Source organism: Vombatus ursinus, unplaced genomic scaffold (genome assembly GCF_900497805.2).
Source record: "Vombatus ursinus unplaced genomic scaffold, bare-nosed wombat genome assembly UNPS02014812.1, whole genome shotgun sequence".
Taxonomy (NCBI): Eukaryota; Metazoa; Chordata; class Mammalia; order Diprotodontia; family Vombatidae; genus Vombatus; species Vombatus ursinus.
The window spans coordinates 29,304,853-29,327,214 of NW_020954590.1; the positions used below are offsets into that span (position 1 = coordinate 29,304,853).

At 36.1% G+C, this 22,362-nt stretch overlaps 1 protein-coding gene across 2 annotated transcripts in view; it reads right to left on the reverse strand.

The window, feature by feature from the left end:
- Window positions 1-22,362, reverse strand: part of LOC114053917 (phosphoprotein associated with glycosphingolipid-enriched microdomains 1-like) — a 230,057-nt gene that overhangs the window by 169,850 nt on the left and 37,845 nt on the right. Inside the window, exon 2 of one of the 2 annotated variants that reach the window (XM_027877050.1) lies at window positions 21,427-21,471. The exons of the other annotated variant lie outside the window; for it this stretch is intronic. The gene's annotated coding sequence lies outside the window, so the exon portion shown is untranslated. The remainder of the gene's footprint in view (window positions 1-21,426; window positions 21,472-22,362) is intronic. 2 annotated transcript variants of the gene reach the window in all.

Sequence of the window (22,362 nt, forward strand, 5' to 3'; positions counted from 1 at the left end):
CTGACTGGGTTTCGTTGGTCATATATAGGAATGCTGTGGATTTATCTTATATCTTGCAATTTTGCTTAAGTTATTATTTTAATTAGTTTTATTTGACTCTATAAAGTTTTCTAAATACACCAACACAGAATCTACAAAAAGTGATCATCTTGTTTTCTCTTTGCCTATTGTTATTCCCTTGGTTTCTTTTTCTTGTCTTATTGCTATATCGAGCATTTCTGGTACTATGTCAAACAGTACTGGTGATAAGAGCCATCCTTGCTTTACCTCTGACCTTACTGGAAAGTCTTCTTACTTTTCTCCATTACAACTAATGTTTACTCTTGCATTTATAAAATATTATTTACAATATCAAAGAAAGCTAAGTCAGTCAATGAGTGCCTACTATGTACCAGACATAGTGTTAAGTGCTGGGGATAAAAAAAGGCAAAAGACTCTGACCTCGAGGAGCTCACAACCTAATTGGGGAGACAACATACAAACAACTGTGTCCAAACAAGATATATACAGGAAAAATAGGAAATAATCAACAGAGGAAAGGTAATGGAATTGAAAAGGATTGGGGAAGGCTTCCCATAGAAGATGAGATTTTTAGCTGGGACTTGAAGGAAGCCAAGGAAGTCAAGAGGTGGAGGAGTAGAGGGAGAACATTCTAGGCAAGGGGAAGCCAGTGAAAATACCTGAAGCTGAGAGGCAAAGTGTCCATTTCAAAAAAGAGTAAGGAGGCAAGTGTCACTATATGAGAGTACATGGTAGGGAAGGTGGTTATGAAGAACTCTGAATGCCAAACAGAGAGGAAAAGTCCATTTATTCCTACAATTCCTTGTTTTTTTTTTAAATAGAAATGAATGCTAGATTTTGTCCAAACAGAGCATTTCTTTTATTCTTATGATTACTTGAGTTTTAATAGGAATAAGTGCTAGGTTTTGTCAAAAGTCTCTTCATAATCTATTGATATAATTACATGTTTTTATTATTTATGTTATTAACATGATTTATTATATACATACTCTTCCCTATGTTAAATTAACCTGGAATTCTTGGTACAAACCCAAACTGGTCAAAATGTATAATCTTTCTAAAATGTTGTTTTAATTATTTGTTAATATTCTATTTAAAACTTTTGAATTAATATTTATTAGTGATATTGGTCTACAGTTCTCTTTTTCTGCATTGTCTCTCCTTGGTTGAGGTATTAAGACTACATTTATATGATAGGAATTAGAAGGGTTCCTTCTTTTCTTATAGCAAATAGTTTGTGTATTATTGAATTCCTCCTTTGAGTGTTGATAGAATTTACTTGTGAATCCATCTGGTCCTGGTATTTCTTTTCTTTGGCGGTTCATTTAGGGCTTATTCAATTTATTCTTCTGATATTGGTTGCTTAGTCTATTTCTTCTATTAATCTGGAGATTTACATTTTTGTAAGCATTCATCTATTTCCTCTATGTTTTAGGTTTTATTAGCATACAATTGTTCAAAACAGTTTCTAATAATTTCCTTTATGTACGATCAATTTAGAACTTAAGATATAACTTAACCAGCTAAAATTTGGGAATAACAGTATTTATCCCTGCAAAACATATTTCACAGGAATATTGCAAGAGGGCTGTGTGTTCAAGTGGATAAATTACAGGATTTGGAGTCAGGATACTGAGTTTCCTGTCAGGGTTTCAATTCTGCCTCAGAAAACTTGCTAGCTGTGTGACTACAAATAAGTGACTTTACTTCCCAGATCCTCAGTTTCCTTATCTGTAAAACGGGGAAAATAATACTTGCCCTATCGTTCTCGCAGGGTTATGGGGAGAGAACTACTTTGCAAATCTTAAAACGCTATAAAAATGTGAATTGTTGCTATTGCAATTATTAATAATAATAACAATAACCAGATAAATGTGACAAACCCTTAGAGCTTTTCAGAACAAAGTGCTACAGAAGAGAATTAATGAATCATTCTGGGATTATGTGTAAAATGCAGATGGTCTAGAGATATAACTTTACGGCAAGCAATAAATGAGACACAGAGTGCCACAAAACATTAAAATTTTTTGCCTATGACTCAGGTGTGTCATATTATGACAAGGTCACATTTTTTTCCCCCTTAATAGGTAGATGAGAGCAAAACCAAAACAAAATGAAGAAACATCAACAAAAACTTAAAACACTAATCTCACCTGTTTTCTGTTTAGTTTTGTTTTTAAATACCACTCATGTTCAAGGAAAATGTGAAGCAACTCTTGCAAGCTGACTTAAATATGGTGAAATAAATATATCTCCCTATATGTGTGTATCACACACACACACACACACACACACACACACACACACACACTCCCCAAAATAAAGTGTCTGTACAATGAATTTTTGTTTTGATTTCTAACTGAATAAAATGCTCTGGATTTATATGAACATTAATCATCCAATGATTTGCCATCTCATCTGCCTGCAATTTTGAAGATTTACTGTGACAAATTCAAAGTCCTATGAAGCTGAAACCAAGGCTTCTGAAAGTCTAAGTCACACAACAGGGAACTCTTTATATATGGTGGCTACAATTGGAAGGGCAGCTATGACAACATGGAAAGGGAATGGGACTGAGTCCTGGATTTACTCCCTCACCAGCTGTGTGATCTTAGACAAGTCACTTAATTTCTTTGAGTCCTAGTTTCCACATCTACACAACCTAACTCAGAATTAAAATGCAGATCAAAAGAAATAGTATACCCAACATGTGGTGTAAGTCTTAAAGCTCTACACAACTGTTAGCCATTATTATTTTTGGGGCATGTAGAAAGAACACTGGATTTAACTCTGAGAACCTGAGTTTAAATTTCAGCTCTGATACTTATTAACCGTGGGACCTTGGGTACCAGATTTTATTTATTTATACCGAAAGATGAAAAAGTGAAACCCAGATGATCTCCCTTTTAGCTCTAAAATTCTATCACTTTATGATTCTATATATATATATGTATATACACATATGTGTGTGTATATATAATATAATAATATTTTATATAATAATATATCCTATTAAAAGAGTATTTCACCTCTGTACCTTGAAAAATGTGTGAAAAATAAGTGCTACTCTTGATGGTATAAGAGATCTGAAAAATTCACACATGCTTTGCAGATGGAAGTATTAATAAATATTTAGCTGCAGAATGCAAACCAGATGTCCAGTGAATGGAAGCCAGGCTGAATCTTACTTTATTCCCTGACATCATTAATGGTACATAAAAGGTATTAAGCATCCAAGTGCAGATGGTACTATGCTGCAAGCAATTACAAGTCAAATTAAAAAGATATAATTCATATCCTTCAGGATGCTGAGTTTAAAAAAAACTCAGATCCACATATCATTTGAAATAAAGAATTTTTAATGACACATCTGAATCTTTTAAAAAGATTTTTTTTTGCCTACACACACATTATTTTTATTCCAGTGTGACAGACACACATTAATTTATCTCCCATACTGGTACTAGTAATGATGCGGAACATCTGTTTATCTTTTTCAAAGTTAACATTGGAAATAAGAGCAATTTCATTTTGAACTTCAACTCATCATGTCCATAACCCTTCAAAATGATTCTTCCTTGTCCCTTTTCCAAAATGACTGGATGTACATTTAGAATGTATGTTCGTTTTGATAGGAGAGAGCAATGGATGACAACTTCTAACTATTCCTTAATGCATTTAGAATACACACAGTCTAGGAAATTTGGCTGTCAAGCATAATTGCCTAAGTCACAACCATTTTTCACATCAGTTTACATTCATTTAAAGGGCCATAATACATTGTTGCAGTGCTGGTGGCGGGCAAAGGACTACTGCCCAATAAGAATCTTCCCTTCAATGTACTAAACTAATGGTCACCTAATCTTTGCTTCAAGACTTCCAGGCTCTCTGAACAGCATCAAACAGGAACTAGGGCCTACTTCTAATGCTTAAGGCAGTAGCCTACATGGTTTGATTTATGTGATGTCCTCTAACACAAAAGATTTAAGAAAAAAAGGCAGAGGGACCAACCAGCCTGATGCATTGCCTAAAACTCCCACCATTAGAGCCACTCCTTGTGGTCTTTGTCTGGATTCTGCTACTAAAATTCCTGCAATAAATGGTTTTAAGTCTTCTCATGCTTTAATATACTTAAAACCAATGTCTACATTAGCTTCCAGAGTTTAGGAGTTCCTAGAAACATTTTACCTTTCTGATTCTCATGTTATGTTATCTGTTTAGAGTTAGTAGTTTCCAAAGCTTGTCTTCCCAATCTTGTAAATGAGAGTAAGCTGTGTAAGTACCCAAGAGAAGTAAATATGGTGCATGGAATGGTGTATCATTCCCTGGAAATGTTAGACACATGGGATAATAAATAATGATAATAACTGCAAAATAGTACACGTGTCATTTCATTTGATCCTTACAGCTCTGGAAGGTAGATGCTATTAGTCAGTCAACAAGTATTTATTAATCAATTATTTGGGGTGCAATTGGGGTGAACTGGATGTATGCAGTGTTCAGGAGGACCCTCTTTGTTTCTAAAAAAATGTTTTTGTTAACCTTCTTCCCTTCTTATGTCTGATACTACTTTATAATACAAACTAGGGGCTACTATGGCTTTTTGCATGTTATTCTCAATCCCTGGAATTTCCTCCCCCTGCCCTGTTGAAATGCTACCCATCCTTTAAAGCCTAACTCCAATGACACATCTCTACTATGCCACATTCCAACTATTGATAGCTACCTTCCTTCCTCAGACCTTGCAAAACATTCTTCACATCAATTCTCATGTACTTATTATGCCAGATTAAGTATTAGATGTCTGTTTATGTCTTGTCTCCAATTCAATTTTAAGCTCCATGAAAACAGAATATTAGCTAAATTTTGTAGTTTTCCCAGTGCCTACGATATGCTATACACAGAGTAGGTACTTAATAAGATTGCAACTTTCCTATGGTCATACAGTAAGTGGCAAAGCAAAGACGTAAACCAAGCCCTTCTGACTCAAAATCGAATATTCCTTCCACTACTTTAAGAGAAGACCTAGGTAACTTTGTCATACCATGAAGGATATTAAGATTACACTGATGATAGAAATGAGAGGCAGGTAATACTAGGTTGGTTAAAGGATAGTGCTAAGGTTTTGAGGAGCTAGAGTGGGCAGATTTTCTTATACGAATGTCATCCTAGGTGAGACATCTTAATTTCACTAATAAATTCATAGAATAGCAGACTTCAAAGGTGCTTCAGAGACCATCTATTTCACCCCACACCCGACTAAGAATTCCCTTGATAGCATCCCCAACAAGATGAACGTCTTGAAGATTCCAGATAAGGGAGGAAATCCTATCTTCCCTGGGCATTTTGTGCTATTTTGGGACAAATTTTCCTTATGTCAAGAAATTAAGTGGTTTAAAACATTTATTTTACAAATGTTGTACCCTTAATACTGGATTTGAATATAATTGCAATTAAGGGTACTAAATCTGCTCCTCTGTAATTTTCTCCTGTCACTTCTAATTTCGCCTTCTGAGACCAAGCATAGTAAGACAAATGCCTCTTCTACATGACAAATCTTTAGATACTTGAAGATAGCTGCTATGTCTCTCTACATCTATAGAAACACACTAAACAGTTCCAATTTTTTAAGTTATCCTCATGCCATCGTTCCCAGTCCTTTCACCATTGTAATCATTTTAAATGCATTAAAAGTTGCTGAACATGTGGTCTGTCCAGGACAGAATTAAGTGGGACGATCATCGCCATCATTCTAGACACTATGGCTGTCCATGCAGTCTAAGGGTGATCCACAGTGGTTAAAATCCACTAAAGTCCTGATACTTTTTTCTGACGAAATACTATCTAGCTATACTTCCTCTATATTATACTTGAGAAATGGAAGGTTTAAAAAAAATTTGTTAGGACTTTATGCTTTTACCTATATAAATTTTTATCTTATTAAATTCAGTCCATTGTTCTAACCTATTGAGATCTTTTTGGATTCTGTCATTCAAAGTGTTAGCTATCCCTCCTACTTTGTGCTACCTGTAAATTTGACAAGCACATCAACTATGCCTTTATCTAAGTCATTGATAAAGAGCAGAAAAGTAAAGAGTACAGGTGGTCACCAACTTAAATGGCAGACAATATATGGTCCTTGTATACCAAGAGACAACCAGGAATGGTAGTGAGAATTCACTTTGCCCTACCCAGTAGAGATTTTACTCCCTTATTCCTTGCCGTTCTCTTCTCTTGTCTCTATAGACCTCAGCTCTGATCCCATCCATGCCTTGATCCTCCCATCCTCTTTCCACCATTTCACTTTTGACTTCTTCTAATTTCAGTCAGAAACATCAAAGCCCTAGTCCTGTCTTTTCACTGACCTTAATTTCCATACTGCACCCCACTTCCACCATTCCTATTGCTTATCTCAAACCTCCCCAACCAGGTTCCACCCTGCAGAGCCTTTCTCCAGACAGAGTAGCCATCAGTGTTTGTAACTGCAGGAGTTGCCCCTATACCCCACTCCAACCCACCCCCACTTCCCAACCACCTTTTAGGTTTTAAACATTTCTAGCCTAAATATCCATTTCCATGTGATGGACACATTGCTATAAACGACAATTTGCTATTACAGTACTACACAGACTAAACAACCACAATTTATATTGTTTTGTGGGGAAAATGCACTGAGTTTTGATGGCTGACTCAGAAACAAAGCTTTTAGATTATAACCCAAGATGGAGCCTGCATATATAGCTAATAAACTATAACACATGAAAATGGCTAATGTACATCTATGACCAGTCTGTGGGAAACTTTGGGGCACCAGTTTGCTCCAGTTCAGAACATAGTTTGCATATTATTTTTTCACAAATTTATATAGTGAGGCCAGAAAGCCCTAATTTCATGTCTACTTAAAAAAATTTTTTAATTAGGGTACACAATTGCAATTATCTTCAAATCCAGTACTAACGGTGCCACATTTGTAAAATAAGTTATTTTAAACTTATTTTGAGCCATTCAATTTAATTTAAATCAAACTATTTGCTCACCAACCCTTGTGAGAATCAAGAATAAAACTACTTATTTTCTCTGTTCTAGGAAAAAAAAAAAGTTGCCAAGACACCTCTTTGGTGTTCCCTTCCCCCAATACCTGAATAGGTCAAAGCTGTGCTTTTCATTTTATCTCACATGGAAAGAAAGAAAACTAAACCTGAAGCAAGCAGATCATTTGATAGTCACATACATGTTTGAACAGAAAATGGGCTTTCTAAGGTAAATATCTAAAAGTCCTCCTTTCTTGATATTTATGTATGAAGCCCCAGATACACAAGTTTCTGTGGCTACCCTTTTTTAGGCCTCAAATCAAAGTGCCTAAATTACGTCCCAAGGCTCCAGATGCCTTTGCAGGCACCTTCCTCAACATGAGAGAATGTCCTTATGTTATGACACAGATATCTAGGCAATCTGCTGGTTTAGTGGACAGTGTGCCAGACTTGGAGTCAGGAAGACCTAAGTTCAATCCTGCCTCAGATGAGTCACTTAACATGTCTCACCTTCAGTTTTTTCATCTGTAAAATGGGGATAAGAGCAGTTCCTAGCCCACAGGGTGGTTTTGAGGATCATATGAGGTAACATGTGCAAAGTGTTTCATAACCTTGAAGTGTTATATAAATGCTGGCTATTGTACCAAGCAAAACTGATGAGAAAGAAGAAAGACCTAACTCTCTAAGAGAGGGGTTGGAAGTTGTATGCAGTTTTGTCTTTTTATGCCTTCTTCTATTTCCTATGTTCCCCTTTCCTTTCCATGCCCGAGCTGGCCAGGTCCTTTTGTAGGCATGCTAAGGTACCAACTCCCAATTCTGGCGAGACCTTTGCTAGCATTCAGTCACCTGGTATCCAGTTCTACAGGGCTCAGTAGCCACGTTTTGATAAAAAAGGGAGGCAACCCACCCCTAGCTTTCTATCAAAAGGAAGCCATAGACAACGGATTTGTGTTATTGGATAAAGTATCTTCCTGAAGACCACTCAAATTTCTTCCCGGATGTCAGAGCTCCTATCACTAAGTAAGCCATATTGACCTTTCCAAAGCGGAAGTGCTTGGATTCAGAGTCACAGATGTGGAGCCCAAAGACCTGGATTTGTAACCTAGCTATACTACTTTCTTTTGGGCAGGTAGGTGGCACTTGGATAGAACACCAGGCCTGGAGTCAAGAAGACCTGAATTCAAATCCAGTCTAGGACCCATAACTCTGTTTGCCTCAGTTTGCTCATTTGTAAAATGAACTGGAGAAGGAAATGTCAAACCACTCCAGTGTCTTTGCCAAGAAAAACCCCCAAAGTCACAGAAGAATTGGACATGACTAAAACGGTTACTTTCTAGCTGGCTAGAATCTCAACCAGTTAGAATCTAGCTAGGTAAATCTCAATTCGCTTATTTAGAAAATAGAGACAAAAATACCCACACTACTCAAATGATGATAGCTAACAATTATTCAGCATTTTAAAGTTTAAAAAGCACTTTATAAATACACTCTCATTTTACCCCCAAAACAACCTTGGGAAGTAAGTGCTATTATCTGCAACCTACAGATCAGGAAACTGAGGCAGACAAAGGTTAAGTGATTTGCCTAGGGTCATGCAGTTAGTGTCTGAGGCCAGATTTCAACTCAGGTCTTTTTGACTCCAGATCCAGTGCTCTATCTACTGTACCACCTAATTGCAAAAAAATAAACAAACCAAAAAACCCTTAAAGCTCCCAAAGAAAATTTCCTATCAACACTTGGCTTAAGAAAAATAGCTAACATTTACATTGCACTTAAAATTTTTGAAGACACTTTACCTACATCACCTCATTTGATCCTTACAACAACACTGTGAGGCAGGTACTATTAATGTCCTTGTTTTGCAGATGAGGAAACTGTGTCTTGGAGATGTCAAATAACATGAATAACACACAAAGTTGTTATGAGGACTAAATGAGATAAGGCATTAAAATAATGACATTGTGATATATAAATATTTTATTTTACTACTGCTAGAAAAATTAACTATCAGACACCACCAGTTTTGTTCCTATCACAGAACCCATTCAAATAGAGTAGAACTAATGGTTGTTCAGCTAAGGTCGTGCCACTACAACAAATTGCATTCCATCTCTTTCTGAATTTTCATGCTGTAATGGCATTGAATGTCCTACCGTTTGACTCTGAAATCATGTTTTCAGGCTGCTTAACTAAACCCAAGATAAAAACCCATAAGTATACCACTTTTCTCTCCTTTTTTACTAGTGGTGACAGAAATAAGAATGAAAAGAAAACCGCATTTTGTTTTTTCTCCATGGATACCACCAAGGTATCAGCAAAAATTCTTCACTAAATGAATTTCAAATCCTTGAGAATGAACCCAAGAATCGCTTTGTGACATTTAGCCCACAAGGAAATCACCATCTTGCAAGCAATCAGATTTATCTATTTGCCAAAAATAACCATCTAATAATGTTAGTTAGCTTCTTAGTTCCAGACATTTTAAGGATGGAAGAAAGAACGGGAACTTTAAAATGTTGTTTATGTTGGATGTTTTGCTACTTCTTTTTCTGGGGTTTGAGGCTCAGACTGCAGTTTATAGCTTTTTCACCCGCTGTCCCAAAGGCATCTGCTGTCTTTCTAGGTGAGATTTTAGATTTTAAAAGAAGAACAAGGCACACTCCTTTGACAGGATCTTGATAATGAATTGTCCGTGTGTGTGTGTGTGTGTGTGTGTGTGTGTGTGTGTGTTGTGTTCACGCACATCTGTAAAAGTGTTATCCACTTAATTACCCCCTCTGGAGAGTTAAGAGGAATGGATATCAATTTCAGAAACTCCATGAGGTAGACATGATGCTATTATTACATAATCTACTTTCAGTCAGTCCTTTTATGTTCAAGGAAATGGAAAATTGGGGTCTCTAAGACCTAAGCTAGGAATAATTGAAATAAAAAAAAGTAAATGAGAGCATATCCCAAATCATTTGATAAAGTTAGCTGCTTTCAATAAAATTTCTTTGATCCAAATGAATGTGAACTGTGGTGTCATAGTCATAGTCAAATGAGAGTGATTTCAATTAGAGAAAAAAAGGAAATTCCAATTGAATCTTCCAGTGGATAGTAGAAACCAATAAGTATGTAAATTGGAATAACCTTATAAAGAGCAAGGCACATTTCAGCACATAATGAACATTAACATGGTTAGGAGTTGGCTAGAAAAAAAATAGCTGACATTTACCACCAATCTGAAATTGCATATATAGAATCAGAAGTTCCTGTAACTGGAAGGGACCTAAGTGATTATCCAGTACAACCCCCAAAGTGATAATTAATAGGCAGTTAGATGGAGCAGTGGATAGAGTGCTGGACTTGGAATCAGGAAGGCCTATCCTCAAATTCTGCCTCAGACACTAGTTGTATGACCCTAGTCATTGAACCCCTGTCAGCCTCTGTTTCTTTATCTGTAAAATAGGGATGATAATAATAGTACAGAAGCTTTGAAAACTTTAAAGTACTTTATAAATGGTAGCTATCATCTATTATTATTATGATTATTTTGATTTTTATTATTATTTCCTCTCTATAGCATGAATGCATTCATCCAACTTCCCACGGTCTGTCCTAAATGACAGAAAGTGACCTGTTACCTCTAAATCTATGATCACATGCACTTCACTATTCATATAAGGGAGGCTATTCCATTTCCCGAGAGCTCAAAATGTCCAGCTTTCCAATAAACTTTCTGATAAGAAGCAAGTTCAACACTACAGATTTAATTTGGTTTATAAACACACATTCTTGTTCTCTGGTGTACAGAAGAAAGCTGAATGGTACAGTACTCAGTGGAATGTAAAATAAGGTTTCACACACCATTCTGGAGATTTAGCAGAATTCAGTTTAATCAAACAGCTTGAATCACAGTCAATTCAGCAGGAAAAAAAAATCCTGGAAAGAAAACTACCAGCCCAGTGACAAGCAAGCATAGAAAATGAGATATCAACTTAGAAAGGTATTACAAAAATGAAAAGATATACTGTATTATGGGACCGACTAAACCCATTACCAGAATTACAAGAGAGTTCATTTTGTATACCTAAACACAAATCAAAAATGATCCCTTAACTTATTGAAAAACCACCTTTAATTTTGGAGTAAAAACAAAAAACTCAGTGGTAGATCTTGACACAAGGGAATCAACAAACAAAAGCAGACTGCATGAGATTACAGGAGGACATCAATATTTTCCCTTTATTTGAAAAAAAGATTGATCAAACAGCCCTATTTCTGCCTCATGGCACAGGCCCAGCTCTGGCTGCCTCAAAAGGCAGTCTCCTTAGAGTCTAGACTTTGGTTTTGTTGGGCAGCAGTAAGACTTCTGTATGAATTGTGCCATGTAATATTTTGTACTGATTGTGTTAATATTATATTGTAGTAATAAGGTGGAATCACTAACAGCATGGTGAGCTTGATTGGAATCTCTGAATCTTGAAAAAAAAACCCAACAAACTTTAATATTGGACTAGGTTGACTTACTTAACTGTTTCAGGACCTTTTCTAGACATATCTATGATACACTGCTTTTATTAGAGAAAACAAACCAGTCACTACCGCATTTTAATCCCACAGATTCGTATGAGCCATCTAGCAAAAGAACTAGGGCATGCTTTCTACTTAACTCATAGGCAGGAAGGGAAATTAAAAGATCATCCAGCCCATCCTCCTGTTCTCAGGCTAAACCATTTAAAAAACAATCTGAGAAGATAAGAATTAGCTTTAATGCTCCTTGTCAGGAATTTCTCCCTTATATCTAACCCACATCAGTTTTCCTATAAAATTTAAGCCTTCTGGCTTATGATTTATAATGGAAGAGCAATACCCATTTCATATATTTGGAAATTATTAATAAATTGACCTTCAGATTTCTTTGTTCTCCAGTTCTAATAACCTTCAAAACACCTTAAAACGAGAAGGCAGAACTAGACAGACTCTAAGATTATAAATATTTCATTGACAAAAAACTTCATAAAGTAGCAAAACCTTGCAATGGTATGAAAACATGCCATTTAAATCCTATCTTTGATAAGTTTTTAACACTGTCAAAAGGGATTGCATTATCCCACAATTTCTTTTGAAGAAAATCCATCTCATTCTATAGCCATGCTCAAATCTTTCTAGTTACACAAAGTCGCCATAATGCTTGCTACTGCACAATTCAACTCAATTTTTTCATGACCATCCTAATGATTAAATAACTTCATTTTGTGGAATAGGAAACTGCACCCGAACTGTCATCATACCTCGGGATGAAAAATTTAGATCTCTCAAACTTCAACTTAAATTTCAGTCTCCAAAAATATGAGTTTTCTCTCTGTCTGGAAACTCAGTCTAAATCTATTAAATGATCAAACAAGGCCAGAACTGGTTGCCATTTTACTCAGCTTGATCTATAATCTCACTGTAAGTACTCACCCCTCCACTGAACTCACCCAGGAATTCTCTGCTTAAGTGATGCTTATCTACCAACTCTTTCCACAAATCATCCATAAAAGATTTATTCCACATGCTGGAGGCCTTTTGCTTGATTCCTAACTATCATGAGTATACCCATGAAACACTCAAGCTGTTGTTTTATTCTCACATGGATCAGCCCATCTATTTACTTTTCAGATTACAAGTGACCTTAATGTTGCCATCTTGACCTGAGCTCAATGCAGGAATTCACTGGCAGCTTTGAGTAAAGAAATAGCTACTGATATTTGGTGAGTGCTCTCTCCCTATAAGAAAATCTAGGAAGAGCATAATCAGCATTTGCTACTACTAGCCCTCACTACGTAAATGACTCTGCCTCCCCAAATATGTTCTCTATCACTGTCTGTACCTTCTGATCCAACCCCGACACACTGGTCGGGAAAGAAGAGCCAAATGTTCGTTGTTTCCAACTGCCATTTTCCTCCAACTCTCAACAATCTCTTCTTCTCCGAAGTACACTGAATCAAAAACCTCTATTCAATTCAAATCATGATAGCTGTTGTATACCATCACCTGGTTATTATCCCTCCTTTTTCAAGGAGTTCTACCCAGACCACCATCTTCCTCTCCTCCTCAACTGCCAGTCTTTACACTAGGGAACTTCACATTAATTCCCCAATTCTCTTTAATAACTCTTTAAAACCCCCAATTCCTCAAACTCAGATCCCATTACCTACTCCTTCAGTCCACTTCAACCACATATAGGGATGGTTACATGCTGGATCTCATCATTACCCACAGGGCTCCATTTCCTTAACTAGAAACTCTAATAAGATTCTCTGACCATAACTTCCTATCATTCCACCTCTCTCCATGCCTCACCCTTCCTCAACTTCTCCCTTAAGGAGACCTCCAATTCCTTATTTTCCTGAGGTTACTGAGGCATTAGTCTTGCTCTGGTTTGACTTTCTTCTCTTTCCAATCTCGACACTGTTGTTGGCCATTTCAACTCTCCCCTGTTCTATGATGTTGAATCCCATGCGCCCTTGTCCTATTTTCATTCATCTCTTGCCAAACTTGAGCCCTAAATTATTCTCATGTGTCCCTCAGCTTCTACTTGGATTCTGCTGAACGAGCCTCACAACTGGGCTCACTGTACACATTATGAATTCATATAATCCAACTTCAACTGGGCCTTCATGGCAGTAAGGCATTCTTTTTATTCCTCCCTAATTGATTCCCCATCTCATTCTTCAAAGAAATGATTCTAAACCTTCTCTTTCCTCCTCAAGCACCCTGGAGATCTTGCTCCCTTCTGTCTTTCAGCTGACGACCTTGCCTTTTACTTTACTGAAAAAATTTAAGTTATATGATGTGTGTGCTTTCTTTTCTCCCTTTGTCTTCATCCTTTTACTTTATCCCCCCATTCTTTAGTCTTTTCCCTCAGTCTCTTACAAAGGTGGACTTTCTCCTTACAAACATCAACCTCTACATAGGCACTCAATTCTACACCCCTTCTATCTTCTCCAGCAGGTTGCAATCTCAATCATCCTTCTACCCTTCTAAAATCTCGAAGCCCCTCCTATCTACTGGCTCCTTTCCTACTGCCTTTAAACATACTGAAGTCTCACCCATCTTTTTTTAAAATAATATTTTATTTTTCCCACAATTACATCTAAAAACAACTTTTAACATTTGTTGGTTTAAAAAAAACCCAAAGAATGTTTAAAATTGTTAAGTTTTGATTTTTCCAAAAACCCAAAGAATGTTTAAAATTGTTAAGTTTTGATTTTTCCAAAATCTATGCTTCCCACCCTGAGATGGTAAGCAATCAGATATAGGTTATATAAGTCCAATCATGCAAAACATTTCAAATTAGCTATTTTGTGGAAGAAAACTTGAACAAAAAAAAAATGAAAAATAGTCCAGTCTGTATTCAGACACCATCAGTTCATTTTCTGGAAACGGACAACATTTCACATCCGGAGACCTTCGGGACTGTCTTGGATCAGTCTTCCCTAGAACCGACCACTTCCCTCAAGTTATCATCCTCTACATCGCCCCCCTTTCTAAGCTGACTACATTTGCTGCCTCTATCTGTTCTCCTCACTCACTGCTCAACTCTTTGTCATTTGGCTTCTAACCTCATCACTCAATTGAAACAACTCACTCCAGTTACCAATAAACTCTTTATTGCCATAGTTTTTTCTTAGTCCTCATCCTTTGTGACTTCTCTGCTGAACTTAACACTGCTTACCACCTGTACTCCCAGGATACTCTCTTCTCTCTAGATTTTCACGACACTACTCTCCCCTCATTTTCCTCTTCTTATCTATGACCACTTCTTCTCCAGCTCCTCTGCTGGCTCATCATCCATATTATGCCCCTTAAACATAGGTATTTCCCAAGGTAGGCTTTCTTCTCTCTAAATACCATCCCTCTTGCTAACATCATCAGCTTCTAAGGGTTTAAATGTATCTCTTTTTAAAAAAAAAATTTATTTATTTTTACTTCAACATTCACTTCCATAAGATTTGAGTTTTAAATTTTCTCCCCTTCTCATTTCTTCCCTCCCAACCCTGGGATGATGTACAATCCGATAAAGGTTCTACACGTACATTCAGGTTAAGCACATTTTCCCATTAGTCATGATGTAAAGAACAATCAGACCCCTGGGCAAGTCACTTAACCCCAATTACCTAAAAAAAAAAAAAAAGAGAGAGGAAAAAAAAGAAGTAAATAATAATTAGAACTAATGGGAGGAACCAGAGAATGAAGCACTAAAACAAAACAACAAAGGAAAAGGAGAGCAAATAGTATGCTTCCAATCTGTTTTCAGACTCCTCTGTGTGTGTGCTTGTGTGTGTGTTTATATCCCGAGTTCCTGTTTCTCCCTTGAGTTTCAATCCCACAATAGGCCAAATCCCTACTAAACATTTTGACCTGGATATCCTGGAGACATCTCAAAATAGAAATCATTATCTTTTCCCTAAAATCTGCTCCTTTTTCAAATTTCCATAGTTTTGTCAATGTGACCATTATCTTCCAATCACAAAGTTTGTAACTCTGATGTTATCCTGAAATTCTCATTCTCCCTCCCCTAATATATCCAATCAATTGACAAATGTTCCCATTTCTATAAATCTAAGCCTTCTGTTTTACTATGATTGAAAACAGATGATCATTACTCTCTTCAAATACTTGAAAACTATTATATTACCTTTCAATTTTTTTTTTGCAGATCGGATAATCCCTCAAACATATTAAAATGAAAGGATAAGACTAAATGGAATCTTAAAATTCCAAATTTCATTTCATTCATCTGTATCCTCAATTGTTGGAGCTACAGTTCTTAGATGCAGTCAATATTAATGTGCCAGATACTTAAGCGATTGACAATGTTGCTTCTGTCTGGCATAAGACTAATTCTTGGGGGCAGCTAGGAGACTCAGTGGTCACAGCACCAGCTCTGGAGTCAGGAAGACCTGAGTTCAAATCTGGGCTCAGACACAAGATACTTACTAGCTGTGTGACCCTGGGCAAGTCACTCAACCCTGATTACCAGAAAAGAAAGGAAAGGAAAGGAAAGGAAAGGAAAGGAAAGGAAAGGACAGGACAGGACAGGACAGGACAGGACAGGACAGGACAGGAAAAGAAAAGAAAAGAAAAGAAAAGAAAAGAAAAGAAAAGAAAAGAAAAGAAAAGAAAAGAAAAGAAAAGAAAAGAAAAGAAAAGAAAAGAAAAGAAAAGAAAAGGAAAGGAAAGGAAAGGAAAGAAAGAAAAAAGAATAATTCTTGGGAGATAAGTTCCCTTAAAGTAAGAGTCTAGCAATTCTGGTCTCTGAATGGGAAGGGCAACTGAGCTAGAGTACACAGCAATGATGGTTCAGCCACTTAGCATATACTCTCTCACCCCCTCCCCACCAAAAAAGAGCCCAGAAGTCTTCCCAAGTTATCTGAGAGACTGGAGACATGTGCTGTATCTCTTAAAAGATGTAAGAGTCAAGAACAGAAAGTGTGAGTAAAGGTTTTTACCGTGGCCACTCAGCTCTCACTTCAGTTAGTCCTAATGGGTTGAAATACCACTTTTTAGAATTTGCATTGCTGTTACCGATTGGATTTGGGTTGGAATGTTGACCTGCAGGAATCACTCCACCATGATTTTGGAGGAGGTGACTAAAGTAGTTATTTATTAAGTGCTCACAAAGTGCCAAGTACTGTGCTAAGCACTGGACATACACAGAAAGGAAGAACACGATCCCTGCTTTTAAGGATCTCACATTCTAACGGGGAGAAAAGAAGTAAATAACAATATACCTACAAATGTATGTAGTGTAAATTTTGTATGTGTACAAAAATATTTATAGTAAAAAAAAATTTATAGTAGCCCTTTTTCTGGTGACAAAGAATTGGAAATTGAGGGGATGCCCATCAATTAGGGAATGGCTGAAGAAGTTATGGTATATGATTGTGATGGAATATTATTGTGCTATAAGAAATGACAAGTAGGATGATTTCAGAAAAACCTGGAAGAACTTACCTGAACTGATGTATTGTGAAGTAAGCAGAACCAAGAGAACATTGTACACAGTGTAATAATATTGTACTATGAAGAACTGTGAATGACTTAGATATTCTCAGCAATAAAATGATCTCAGATAATTCCAAAGGATTATGAGGAAAGATGGTATCCGCCTCCAGAAAAAGAACTGATAGTCTGAATACAGACTGAAGCATACTACTTTTTTCCTTCTTTGTTTCTTTCTTTCAAGTCTTCTTGTACAAAATGACTAATATGAAAATATTTTACATGATTGCACATGTATAACCTATATTAGATTGCTTACTATCTTAGGAAGGGGGAAAGGAAAGGAGGTAGGGACAGAATTTGGAACTCAAAACCACAAAAAAAACGTTTTAAATGGTTTTAACATGTAATTGGGGAAAAAATAAAATATTATTTAAAAAATAATTAGAGGTTAGAAATAAAGAAATTAGAAAGAGGCAAGGGCAATGGAGAAGGATATAACAAAATTTACTTTGGACATGTTAATTTAAAGATGTCTGTGGGACATCTAGTTCAAGATGTACATGAAGAGGTTATTGATGTGAGACTGGAATCCAGAAGAGAGGTTAGGACTAAACAAATCTGTGAATCATCTGCATAGAGATAACTGAACCAATGAAAGCTCATGAACCAATGAAAACTCACCAATGGAGACAGAATAGAGAAAGAGAAGGATCTAGAACAGAGCCTTGGGGGATAACCATGGTAAGTAGGACCTAGATGAAGATTCCCCCCAAAGAAGACTAGGCAGAGATCAGACAGGTAGGAGGAGAATCAGGAGAGAGCAACGTCATTAAAACATTAGAAAGGAGAGAGTATGCAGAAGAAGAAAGTAACTAAAAGTGTCAACAGCTGCAGAGAAGTCAAAAAGTTATTAGAGTCAATAGAAGGAATAAGGGGCAGTTGGGTGGCACAGTGGGTAGAGTGCCAGCCCTGGAGTCAAGAAGTCCTGAGTTCAAATCTGGCCTCAGATCCTTACTAGCTGGGTGACCTTAGGCAAATCACTTAACCCTTTTTTGCCTCAGTTCCTCATCTGTAAAATAAGCTGGAGAAGGAAATGGCAAACATTCTAGTATCTTTGCCAAGAAAACAGCAAAATAGGGTCACAACGAGTTGGATGTAACTGAAATGACTCAACAACAACAACAGAAGCAATGAGTATCATTCCTTTATGCCTTAAAGTCACAAATGTGGTATATTCTAAGTCAGTGAAAGAAATACTGGTTTCTGGTCCATGACTGAAAATAGGGTTCCTTATTGTATCCGTAATGTGAACAAATACTTTAACAATATATGTACTGCTTTGAAGTATGTGTTTCTTGGCAGACTTCAGTATTATGTTATATTCATCTTAAATCCCAAGTTCCAGGGGTGTGCTGATAAATGTTTAACTAGGCCTCTGGGGAAAAAAAGTATATATGACACATTTTTAAGTTTAATCTGCATTCTTAACACTTTTCCCATAACTTTCTTAAGTCTGGAGAATCAACAAAATAAATGAAGCCACGATTTGCAACATTTGTCAATTTCTGAGATGTAAATGTTTAATGAAAATTTAATAATCCATTCTTGCAAGCTGGTACGAGCTAGCTAGAGAACATCCTGGCATATTCTCACACAATAGCCTCAGATTCTGGTGTGATTCTTTCATTTACTTTAAATGTTCATCACAACAAACACTACATATGTTAAAGTGGCCTTTCTCAGAAGCAATTCACAAAAATTATTCAAACACTGGGTAGCTGTTAGGTCATGCAATGGATAGAACGCTGATGATCTGGAGTAGGGAAGACCTAAGTTCAAATTTGACCTTAGATTCCTACTAGCTGTGTGACCCCATACCAGTCACTTAACCTTTGTCTGCCTTAATGTTCTCATCAGTAAAATGGGGATAGTAATAGCACCTACTTCCCATGGTTGCTGAGGATAAAATGAGCTAATATTTGTAAAGCACTTTGCTAACTTTTAAGCACTATAAAAATGCTAGTTGTTATGATGATCATAAAGATGATGTACTGTTTTTATGATTTTTTATTCCCAAAGGCCAGCTACTCTCCAAAATTAGATACCAATGTAAAATTAGATCTTTTAACAAAACCAACTAATTTATTAGATCCACATCATGGGAGCACAGATTTGGAGTAGAAAAGATTATCTAGTTTAATTTACTCATTTTGTGATGAGGAAACCCAGGCCCAAAAATACAAAGTGATCTGTTTAAAGTCAAGAGGGTATCAAAGAGCAGAGCTGGGATTCAACCTCAGCTTCTCTCCAGACTCCACTTCTGAGTCTGCAGACTTTCTCCACAGGACACAGCTGCCTCCTCACCCTGGAAGTTCACTCTGACCCATCCTTCTAACAGTGAAATAATTTGGGCCACTCTGATATGGATTCCTCTGATTACTTGGTTCTTCCCAGAAACTCCATCTTAAGGAAAGTTCCCAGGTCAGGTATGAATTCATTTCTCCCCAGAATGCCCCCTTCCCCTTTTCAGGGGGCATGCTCCTTCAGGACAGGAACTGTCTGTTTTTATGTTTATTCCCAGAGTGTAGAACAGTACCTGGCATATAGTAAGCACTTAAATGCTTATTGACTGACTCCAAATCCTCTCCTCCCACTATGACTTTCAAGTATTTAAATTAAATATGTTCAGTAGGTTAGTGGCAATGGCTATGACTACTAATTGGATTTCTCAGGTGGAATGATTGGAAAGGCTTGGGGGAAATGGTTGAGACCAGACCTTGGAAAAAAGCCCAAGTCAAACCATCTGGCTTGAAGCAATAAAAAGTCGAAAAAACAAAAGTAATTTGACATTCAAATTAAGAGAAATGTCAAATTAAGAGAACACAAAAGTAGTTCATTTTAACCATTCTTAGCCTTTTTTGTCATGGAATCCTTTGGCACTCTGGTAAAACTTATGGACCCCTTCTCAGAATGTTTTTAAATATATAAAATAAAATACATAAAATTACAAAGGAAACCAACAAAACTGAAATGCAGTTATAAAATTTTTTTTAAGTTTTTCAATTACAGGTTTAAAATCTCTCATTTAAATATTATTCCAACATGGCCGTAGATAAAGCTATATAGAAAAGCAAACAGTTTGAGAGAGAATTTGATTTTAAACACAAAACTGTAGTTAATCATGCAATTTTTCTCTCTGATGCTCACTGGATCAATCAACTATATATTATATCTCTACATAGACAGCTAAAGGATAGCTATATAGCCCTGAATGATTTAGTCAACATTTGTATATCACACATACCATATAGCTTGCAATTCATTTTCTAAAACAAGGTTGACAGTTTAAGAGAATATATTAGCTTTCAAATGTTTTTAAGAAGTGTTTTCAGTTGGCTAAATGTCACTTGATTATTTATTAATATTCAAAACAAATATTGTTTTATATTATATTAATATTCAAAACAAATATTGGCAAAATTCACATTTAATTGATATTAAGCATGTACAAAATTTATTACATTATTTGAAAAGTAATTATCTTAAGTCTATATACTGTTAAATTCAATAATAATTCAAATAGACGGATATCCATTTGGGACATTTCACTAGGGAATGCACAGAGATAATCCCTACTAATTACAAAATGGATTTGTTTAAAATTACATAAAATCTCTTGCAAATCAGATGTTCAATAGATAAGTCACACCTAAGAGCAGTTGTATTTTAGTTTTCTTTATTGAAAATGTTCCCATGCCTTATTTTCTTTAGAGACTTAAAAGGAAAAATGCTCTTAAATTAAGAACATAAGTGAAGACTTCCACAAAAATAAGTCATAAACTGGAAATGTAGATTTGGGAGTTATCTGCTTAAAAGTACTGACTGGATGGGATCCGAAAATACCACCAATCAATCAATCAACCAACATTTATTAAGCTCCTACTATGAGTTAGGCATTGTGCTAAGAACTATGAGAAAGAATAGGGAGAAAAGTCAAGAAGTATGAGGACAAAGTTTTGAGATAGGAGGAAGAGAAGGTGATGAAGGAGGCAGAAAAAGACCATTAAAGTGGTAAAAGGTACAGGAAAGTACAATCAATACCTTTTTAAAAAGAGGAATATTAAAAAAAATTCTGAACTTCACAAACACCAAATAAAAAAAGCATTTCCATACACATAGAACAGAAAAGAGAACTATACATGAAACTGCACAGCTTACTTTTCAAATGTATAATTCTAAAAATTTAATAAATATACATTGTTACAAGTAATAAATTCAACATATATGTTCCTAAAACAATCATATAGATGAATTTTATGTTCAATTTAGTTCTAACTTAAAAGAGAAAGAGACAAATTACTGAGTTAGATTGAAACCAACCCAAAGAAAATTGTACCTCAGTTGTAGTACACCATTCTCAAGAACTGCATCTCAAGATCATCTGTAAGTAAAAAATAAATAATGTTGTATTCTCTTTTTTAGTTAAGATGGGGCGGGAGGGGAGAAGGTAAATCACAGTGAGAGAAACAGTGAATCTAAGACTGACAATTTAAGGCAAATCATACCATTCTATTACACTAGATGCAATCTGGGAAGGAAGTATCCATGATCCAAGTCATAAATAATTCACAACAAGCACACTGTGAAATAGCTAGAAAATTTTTCTTCAAATGCCTATTCTCAATTCAAAGTAAAAGGAAAACTAAGGAAGTGATAAAGCCAAAAACCATGCTTGACTATCTAAAATAGAAGTATCACATGCTTTGAGGCAACTATCCCAAACTTCCATTTGCATTGGTTGGGTCCCTAGAGGCTGGCTACAAGGTTCCCTTAGCATCCTCAAGTTAACCTTAAAGGGTTGAAGTTTTCCTTTCTAGTATTATATAGCCCATGAGCCCCTACTGGTATACTTACCACCACAATTATAAGTTGATGTCAATTAGTAAGCCAGACTTAATTAGCTACTGGGACAAGGTATTTACTATAGTGATATAGTTGGTTCAGTTGATACCAACATTCCCCCCAAAAGTTTGACATATTTTTCTACCAGTACATAGAGGGTCTAAGGGAAAGTGAACTCAATAATATAGTACACATAGCAGAGGACTAACTCAGTTCCTGGAAGTCCTTTTGCTGAAGTCTTTTTAGTAGCATGAGGTAATTGTCTAGGCTGACCCCTTCCTTCACCCATAAAGAAGTCTTTTGATGTAAATGTGACTTTTAAAAGTCTATACCTTATAAAATGGGTTTAAAAAAACACCAGTAATTAACAAGATAAATGTGTGTGTGTGTGTGTGTGTACACACACACACATATATGTATGTACATATGA